The following is a 9,996-nucleotide window of genomic DNA, read 5'->3' as shown; positions in this document are numbered from 1 at the left end:
GGGCTTTTCTGTTACGTTTGATTAAATCATTGTGGCATGAACCATTCTGAAATTTATCCTTTGAAAAATATGTGTATTATTTTGTCTTAGCTGACACATGAAGGCTCTGTTATAAAAGGTTATACATCAGATTGGGTGTTGCTGTTATAAAAGGTTACACAACAGACTGGGTGATGCTGTACAAACGTCACTCGTGTTAAAGGTATTTATTAGGTTAGGGGAAGCCCATTGGTTGAAGTTGGTTCAGGTGAAGACCATGGTTCAAAGCTTACTATTTTACGATACGACATTTGAGTGAGTGCGTTTAACTATAGTGTTCACTCGCATAAGACCCGGTTCGACTTCCAAGATATGTACTGGTGTCTCCCTATTGCTAGAATATTCCAAAGCGACGTAGCTATGGGCTACACAACCGCCAAGACTGTAAGACAAATGCTGTACACTACGGGTAACCAAATTAAATGTAGCATTAGTATTAGTTCCCTAAAACCACAATTCGGTAAACAACATTGCGGTTAAGCAAATGGTTTGGACCGCTACAGAGTTCGATATATCTGTCAAGTCGTTATAAGGGTGTGTGGGTGTGTGTGTGTGTGTGTGTGTGTGTGTGTGTGTTTGTTACAAACGTAATATATTTCAGCAAAATGTGTAGATTTTTACCTTTGTGGTGCTTTTCTAGAACCGCCATTCTCTGCTTGTTTCAAGACTAGTTAAAAAATGCGACAGAGTGCCACCTTGGAATATACTGATAATCAGTCAACATTGACGTTGTAGATTTCAAAACATAAACGTTATCTAAACACGACATTTACAAGACATCAATGCCAAATGCAAAACATATACCAAGTAAGAAAAATAGTAACTATTTATATGAGATAATTAGCTATGGCAGCAGGTCAAAATCCGGTATTAAATATCAAGTTATTGAATGAGTGCGTTAATATTTAGAGTCACATCGGCACTATTTCAGCCATTGAATAACTCTTGAATAAAAATTAATGAACTTAGAATGTAAGAACCTGTCGCCAATGAACAGAACAATAACTAGATTATCACAGAAAGTAACATAAAACTGGAATTCTATCCTTTAAAGCTATTTGTATGGACAACAACACAATCTAAAAACCGGCCTAGATTTTCGAAGCTGTCGTAGTGGAAAGATAGACGTAGGGTAATAATATATATATATAGCACTTACAACTACCGTAGCGCTAAGACAGCTTCGAAAGTCTAGGCCCGGGTTTAGATATCACCAGCAAGAGAAGGCTGAAGACAAAACAAGGGACCCTGGTTGAATATAGAGCATTTCTTTAATACAGTGAATCCTATATTGATAAAGTTGTCCATATAGAGACACTGACTCACTGGAAGTTCAATAGTATTTCCGTAGTTAGAAGACATGATGGGAGGTTTGGCTGCGAAGTGAACGTTGATATGCAATGCCACTTTTCTCATCAGGACCAGCAACAGCTAGTCTAGCCCAGCAGAGCACACTAATTGCTATATTCACCACTGACAGTAATATTACAGCGTGGCCGCGTTTGTCGAAGCTACCAGACTGTGGCGTGGTTATATCTGAAAACCAGACACAGATTTGTAGGTAATCCTTGTCTTATGTCACAACCAAAGTTCCCATCGATCATCTTGAAATAGGCTTACCCCACGTTGAGAACGATCGCTGTATGTAGCAGTTATTTGAAAGGCGACAGGAAACACCAATTGAATTCCGTCTCTATGAGGGAGGCATGGCCGCCAGTACATCAAGTATTTTACCAAATATTTCCATGAGGAACAATTTACGTAAATGACCAAGATGACAACTTGAATACTTTATGAGAGGAGACAAAAGCTAAGACTTGCTCTTCTGTAAGCTATGCTAATCTGTAATAGGAGACTAACAAGACTGGGTGATGAGGATCGCTGAGTTGATTGATGCATGTCTTCGTATCCCCCTTGCTCATGATGTAAATCAGTGGACTGTCTATTCCAGAATTCATTATAATTATACACACCGCAGCGACATGCCTTGAAAATTGCTGAGTGTGGATTTAAAACCTAAACACGTTATTGACGATTCATCCCGTTGTGGCCAACAGGATGTCCAGTAGATCGATGGAAGATGCAGAACCCTTCCTATTGCTTTTGTACCTTTGTATTACGTTTAATAATGATAATGAAACATTTTTCTTGTGTGAATACATGTATATGCTACTTTAATGGATGAGATAATGTGTACGATGAAAAACTATTCCTAGTAGCTCAACAGTCAGAAGACGATTAAGAACATTTAAGGTAAGAACTAGAATCGGTCGTTGTTTAATTGCATAAGAAATTATTACGATGTGCGTACATTTCGTGACGTGAAAATACCTTCATGCTTCAACCTGACAATTTAGAGATTTAAACGAGTGAGTGAGTTAAGGTTTTATGTCACATCGGTGTTATTTCAACCACATCATGGTATGATTTCATAATAAATAAAGGTAAAGTGTAAAAACCTGTCGATGAGGAACAGTAGAAAAAAACCCCGAATACCACAGGTAGAAACGAGTTATAAAATCTAACACATTAGATAACAACAGGTATGACAAGTGTTTCGGATGATCATCTTCTTTCTTGTACAACAGCGAAAAAAAACCAAGGTATGATTTCATAATAAGTAAAGGTTTAAGTATAAAAACCTGTCGATGAAGAACAATAGAAAAAACCCCGAATATCACAGACAGAAACTAGGCTATAGATGGCCAATAACTTAGATAGATCAGGGGACCATGGGGACTTAAACTGCATTTGTTTCTTGCATTGACAGCATTTCGAACCTGGGATGGCGACGGTCAGGTTAAAAATTACTTAATGTTGTGCCTTCCTGTATGTACTTAAGATTGTTCGATGAGTGAGTGAGTTAACATTTTAAGTAACATTGGCAGAATTTCAGCCATATCGTGACTAAATCAAGATATAGATTTATAGTCATCTAAAGTGAAAAAACCCAGAAAAAAACCCCGAAACACTGTGAAGGAAAGAACGTAAGACAACTAGGTTATCACAGATATATATTTAAAACTGGTAATTAAATCTAAATCATCTAACTACAAGCCACTATATATAAACAATATAAAATATAAAACAGGCTACATAACTACGAGCAACTGGAGGTAGATCACTATGCAAGGGATCATGAAGACTTACAGTACCTTTTGCTTCCTGCATGGACCCTAGCTGGATTTACGCCTACCCTTCTGATGTTAGCAATTATTGACAATCTAGCATACATCAAACTGACATATACACTACGGTAAGGATGGTAATAATTTTATGTTTACAGTAATTGTTTTGAGATTTACATACTCTCTCAAAAAGACAGTAATTCTACAGTGCTTTATCCCTCTTTGACAGTACAACCACTAAGAATACCAGTTGTTAAGCTTATCTACTCATAGACATTTATCTATTTACACAACTTTTATCAAAATTCGTCTTACAACTACGATTATTCAATCTTTTGATATTGAAGTACGTATCTCTTGTGAAAGAAAACAAAACAGTTTCATATGAGTCGTTGACAACAAATGGAGAAACAACGAGAAAGAGGCGCGTAATTGCAATACAGAATTTCACAGACACACGCATACGACGTACGGTTATAGTCAGTGTTGTACAGATTGCTAACATATTTGTGTTTGTATTTTGTTACTTCTATTTCCATACAGGAAAACATGAAATATGATGTGGCAGTTTCATTTCGACATTTATGTTCATCTCAAAAGTGACATTAAATGTGAAAATGTACCTATTTCTTTAATAAATACAAGGAATAACGTCTAGATCCCTGTAATTTTGTCCAATCTAATGTTGATTAAACGAAACATGAAGATACACGCGGTAATAAGCTGAGTTGAAATTGTCGCTCTTTGAGATCCTTAAATTATTCACGACAGCTTTGTAAAGAACTTTTAAAAGTGTCTATAACATATGATAAGATAGCCATGTGGACATTTCAAATATGGAGTAGAGGGTGGCTGTAGAAAGCAACTGATCAGAGATACAGATGAAAATATAACGTTACAGTGCAGTGACCCTCTGTGATTACCTGAGATAATGAATGATGTATTGTTACAATCTATTGTTAGGACGATACATTACCTGGGAAATGAAGGAAATGACGTTACGGAGTAATTATAACAATCTGTAATTACCTACATAATGAATGGTATGATTTTACAGTACAGTGGCCCTCTGTAACATTACTGTGCAATGACCCTCTGAGACTACCTGCAATAAGTATGATATCACACTATAGTTCAATGATCGAGTACCTGCGATAACGTTGTGACATGTTGTCCCTACACATTGCATTGGCCTGTTGTGTGATAGTGTGGCCTGTGATAGTGAATGATATCACGTTACACGTTAGTTTTAACTTCTAAATACGAAATCTTAACTTCACTATTTTCATCTTTTAAGGTATTTTGCCATCGTATTCGCTGGTAAATTTAGTTTATTGCTAAGGGAGGTAATCTGTCCCTGAATGGATTTCAGCAATGAAGCGAGATCCTCCATGACCGACGCATATGAGTCGATTCGTTCGTCAAACACTGTCCACTAATATTCTTCGTTGAGTGTCACGTCTGTACTTAATCAGGTGTAGGGGTGTAATGAGGTCCTGGGTTCAATTCTATGTTGCCCGGTACAGTTAGCAGACTTAATGACAACACAATTCCCAGTCCTATCCCTGTGTAACCTGTGAGCCGTGTAACGGGGTCACATGCCTGCCAGCCCTGAATCGTGGACAAATTGTGCCGATTTTAAGTCTCTTATTTTCAGCTGCGACACCAATGTTTAAGCATAAGATGCACGAAACACCCATAAGCAATAGTAAACTGTCGTATTGGCTCAGTAACTCACTTTAAATACGTTTGGGTTGTTTTTGTTTCTGTTATTGTGTGTAACTTCTGCCCTTGACGCTCACGGGGCACCAATGTCAGATGTCAAAATGTTAGGAGCTTTTATTTCCTCGCTAATGAACTTGCAATATCGACATAATTGTCTTTGCCATTGATCTTGTTTGACTAACGAAACTGTAGATCTTGCTTTGTCACCGCGTCAAACACAGCTAATGATTCAGAAATGAATCATGTGGCGATAAGGCATGTAGGATCTTCAGGCACAACGGAAACATTAAAAGACATCCGCGAGGATCTCTTCATCAGTGCTCGTCTAACAGGATCAGGTTTGCTAACATGTCATCGCATTTGTATTGTTAATATCAATGCTGTCAATTACACCTCGCCGTGATCGAGGTCCAGTTCAGCTGGATAAACAGTGGAGGGGGAATCTATGTAGATCTGGACGAAACATGAACTTAGATACTAAAGAAGTGAAAATAAAGTCTTTTCTGCCTAGGATTCCACTTGGCGTAGTACTTTGGGGGCTGTTTCAGCGTCAGGGGCTACATGGAATTACATGATGTGAGGACAGGATGTCTTATTCCATAAGTGTTTATGAAACCCACTTGAACTATCAATGCTAACTCACTTTCAGTGGAGGTTTGGAGAAATGTAAAATTAATGTCGATTGTCGATTGTCGTAACACTGAACTTCAGTGTGCTATACTTTTGGCAAATATCCAAGAGCTTTTGCCACTAATACTGGGTGTAGAAATCAAGAATAATGATTTATTGATTCTTTTGATACGCGGATTCCTATGTTAAATATATATGAATAGTTAATGCCGAAGGCAAGGAGAATATTTGACATCGCCCAAATTAAATATTGATCCCTTATGAGCAGAAAAGGATTTGACAAAGAAAAAATAGTTATCGAACTGTGACTAAACCGTGAGATAGAAAAGATGTCTTCAGGTCGAATCTTTTCAGAAAATTGCCAGACTCCTCCTTGAATGGTGTTTTCTGGTTCTGTTGTAGTCAAAGCGTTCATTAAGACTCTCCTTAAGGACATTGTCTGGATCTATGAAGGGAAACGTTCACAAACACCACCAGTGCATTCCCTCCATCTTACAGACACCACAATTGCAATGCTATTTATTTGATTATTTCTGAAAGGATTTAAAACTAATATAAGTGCAAGTGAGTATAGTTTTACGCTGCTTTCACTTCGGAAGTGATCCAGTTATATCAAGCTTTTACTCTTTATAGTGTGACTGCCGTAAAGAGAGGAGGAATATAATAGTGACATGTGCTATACGGAAATGCACATAATCTCTATATATACTTCCAAATTGAGAGTGTCACCAATTGGACACAGTTTGATGACGAATGCATTTTAATAATTGAAACTACCAGAGTGTATGGGGTTAAAGTAACAGGGGACCCTGGCTATAAAACAACATAAAGAGTCAAAGATTGAAAGAGTTAAAATTTCAGGGCACATCAGCATTCACACCTGGTCTTGACTTTATCAAACCATACCTTGGTAACAGCCTAATAAAGTTTTATAGTAAAGACTATTGGAGCATGCAAGTCTAAAAGTATTTTCTATTAAAGAGAAATACAAAATATAAACGGGCAGTGGATCGCCATCAACTGACGTTTGGTCACCATCAGAGAGACCACGGGAACTTACAGTCTGAGAATTATATATAAAATAATAAATGCCTCATTATATTGTTGGAGATGGAGATAACATACCTCGCCCAGAAACTACAGTCTCGTCTTGTGCAGGTCGCACAATCAAGCGCAAGTACATCAACCAGGAAAAACACCGTATCGGAAAATAGGGAAAAATGAGTTTTACCATGACCGAAATACTAAGTCTAATTTTTAATAAGGGCTTACTTTTTTAGATGATAACAACGTTCGGTGTCTGAAATTTGAAATACAGGCAATGGTCCCTCGAAACAATATCCCCCTAGATTTTCTTTTTTTTTTGTTCTCTCAATTCCCAACCATGCCAACGGCAAAGTAGCTTCCGGTACCTTCATTTGTCACGTGTATTTCGTGCCCCACTAATTATGAAAGGCCTTACTTTTTCAAGTGAAAGCAACCATCGTCTCGCTGGCGACACTTATGCTATTTTGGACGATGGGCACTGAAGCTTCGATGTAGGATTTTGTCGTGATACTTGCGTAGGTTCTGTTACTTTTTCTATAGTCTCAAATTGCAGCAGTATGCTGCTCGTCAAGGATACAGTAGTGTTTTTGTCAGTGTATATGTATGACATGGTTCTAACGTTATATGCGAGTGACTCATACTCTCCATTATAGCACTTCCTGAGACATAGTTCTTGTAAATGAATTTCTTCATGTCATGGAACTCGAAATAAGAGCTGGTTAATTGTTTTGTTTATTGACTTGGATGAGCTATTGGATGGAAAGAATCCACTTTGATATTTCGTTAAAAAATATGTATGTCGAAAATATCTGTTTCTAAAAGATACTTTTTTTATAATATATTAACCTATAAAATCTGTTTGGCATATGAGTCATAGATTTCACAAGTACATATGTGTTAAAGCATGGGTGTAGCATGGTGTTAAGAAAAAAAAAGACTCGAGTGGAACAGGGTTTAGAAGAGAAGTAAGCTGTTCGTGGTACATGGTGTCAAGATCGAAGAGGCTACGTAAGCGTGAACTCATTTCTTGTTGCTTTTTAAATCAAGTCTCAACTTGATGAAAGTATTCCCGTGAAAAAATGGAGTTGTCAGCCAAAACATTAAAGTGAACGGATTTTAAAACCTTACAAAGATGAATATGTGACGCCTGTGCAACACGATACCTAGTCCTGAAATTATGCAGAGAAACCGATTCAGTCAAAATCGCAAAGGGACATTTAACCATGAAAAGTTTACGCACGAATAGATTTTCAACAACCCATACTCTCCAGTCAAAAATGAAACGGAAAATGCATTTACTGATTTTGAATTTATACAACCAACCCTGTTTCAGATACTCCCAAAAGAGGGAATGATTTGTTCTCGATAAGGTTGTGTTTGTCTGAATGTCTGGGACCAAACATTTCTTTTGTAATTGTCTAAGCACAGATGCATGTCACAGAGCTATAGAGAATCTCGCAGTTCAGTTCACGAGACAGAACACATACCCAGTTCCAAGTCATTTTAAAACGTCAGCGCAAACCCAGCCTTGACTACCGGTAGAAGCAGATTCCTTCTGACGTAGAAAGCAAGGTTTGTGAATGCGTGTCATGTTGCAGTTGAGCACTTTCTTAAAGGTAATGCGTGTTTATATTAATATTATTATTAGAAATATTGATAAAAATTGATGGTTAACGTAGCATAACATTTTGTAATACAGAGATCAGTACTAGCATATCCCGTCTGCTGTTATGACATGTGTTCGATCTAGGTAGGTCACGAGATGACCCCTGCTTGTGAATACGGTTCGATCGTCTGTAGCAGGTGCCTGGCGATACATCCTGGCTACAGTCGCTTGCCATGAGCATCTGCCAGTCATAGCATGCTTTCACATTCTACTTGCTGCACGAATGTAAACGATCGTCTTGTGGAGGTGCCTAACGATACCACCTGGTTACAGTCGCTTGCCATGAGCATCTGCTAGTCATGGAATGTTTTCACATTGTACTTGCTGCACGAATGTAAACGATCGTCTTGTGGAGGTGCCTAACGATACAACCTGGTTACAGTCGCTTGCCATGAGCATCTGCTAGTCATGGCATGTTTTCACATTCTACTTGCTGCACGAATGTAAACGATCGTCTTGTGGAGGTGCCTAACGATACCACCTGGTTACAGTCGCTTGCCATGAGCATCTGCTAGTCATGGCATGTTTTCACATTCTACTTGCTGCACGAATGTAAACAATCGTCTTGTGGAGGTGCCTAACGATACCACCTGGTTACAGTCGCTTGCCATGAGCATCTGCTAGTCATGGCATGTTTTCACATTCTACTTGCTGCACGAATGTAAACGATCGTCTTGTGGAGGTGCCTAACGATACAACCTGGTTACAGTCGCTTGCCATGAGCATCTGCTAGTCATGGCATGTTTTCACATTCTACTTGCTGCATGAATGTAAACGATCGTCTTGTGGAGGTGCCTAACGATACCACCTGGTTACAGTCGCTTGCCATGAGCATCTGCTAGTCATGGCATGTTTTCACATTCTACTTGCTGCACGAATGTAAACGATCGTCTTGTGGAGGTGCCTAACCATACCACCTGGTTACAGTCGCTTGCCATGAGCATCTGCTAATCATGGCATGTTTTCACATTCTACTTGCTGCATGAATGTAAAAGATCGTCTTGTGGAGGTGCCTAACCATACCACCTGGTTACAGTCGCTTGCCATGAGCATCTGCTAGTCATGGCATGTTTTCACATTCTACTTGCTGCATGAATGTAAACGATCGTCTTGTGGAGGTGCCTAACGATACAACCTGGTTACAGTCGCTTGCCATGAGCATCTGCTAGTCATGGCATGTTTTCACATTCTACTTGCTGCACGAATGTAAACGATCGTCTTGTGGAGGTGCCTAACGATACAACCTGGTTACAGTCGCTTGCCATGAGCATCTGCTAGTCATGGCATGTTTTCACATCCTACTTGCTGCATGAATGTAAAAGATCGTCTTGTGGAGGTGCCTAACGATACCACCTGGTTACAGTCGCTTGCCATGAGCATCTGCTAGTCATGGCATGTTTTCACATTTCACTTGTTGCATGAATGTAAACGATCGTCTTGTACAGGTGCGTGGCAACACAACCTGGCTACAGTCGCTTGCCTTGAGCATCTGCCAGTCATGGCATGTTTTCACATTCTACTTGCTGTAAGAATGTAAAGCAAACTTTTCTCAACCCAGTAAGTCATGCTGTACGTACATTTCATTTTAATGTTTTTAGCCGCTATGCTCTCAGTTGACTCGCGTTTCCCCATTTTTCGGTATTTTGTCCCCCACACGCTTCACCTCGATGCATGCAGACACGAGAAATTCATGTTTGGTAAAGCATTCATTTTATATGAATATCTTCACAACCCAAAGATTTGTATTTTATTAGACTTTTT

The sequence above is a fragment of the Haliotis asinina genome, chromosome 1 (genome assembly GCF_037392515.1).
Source record: "Haliotis asinina isolate JCU_RB_2024 chromosome 1, JCU_Hal_asi_v2, whole genome shotgun sequence".
NCBI lineage: Eukaryota > Metazoa > Mollusca > Gastropoda > Lepetellida > Haliotidae > Haliotis > Haliotis asinina.
Note: the sequence above shows the minus strand (reverse complement) of the source record.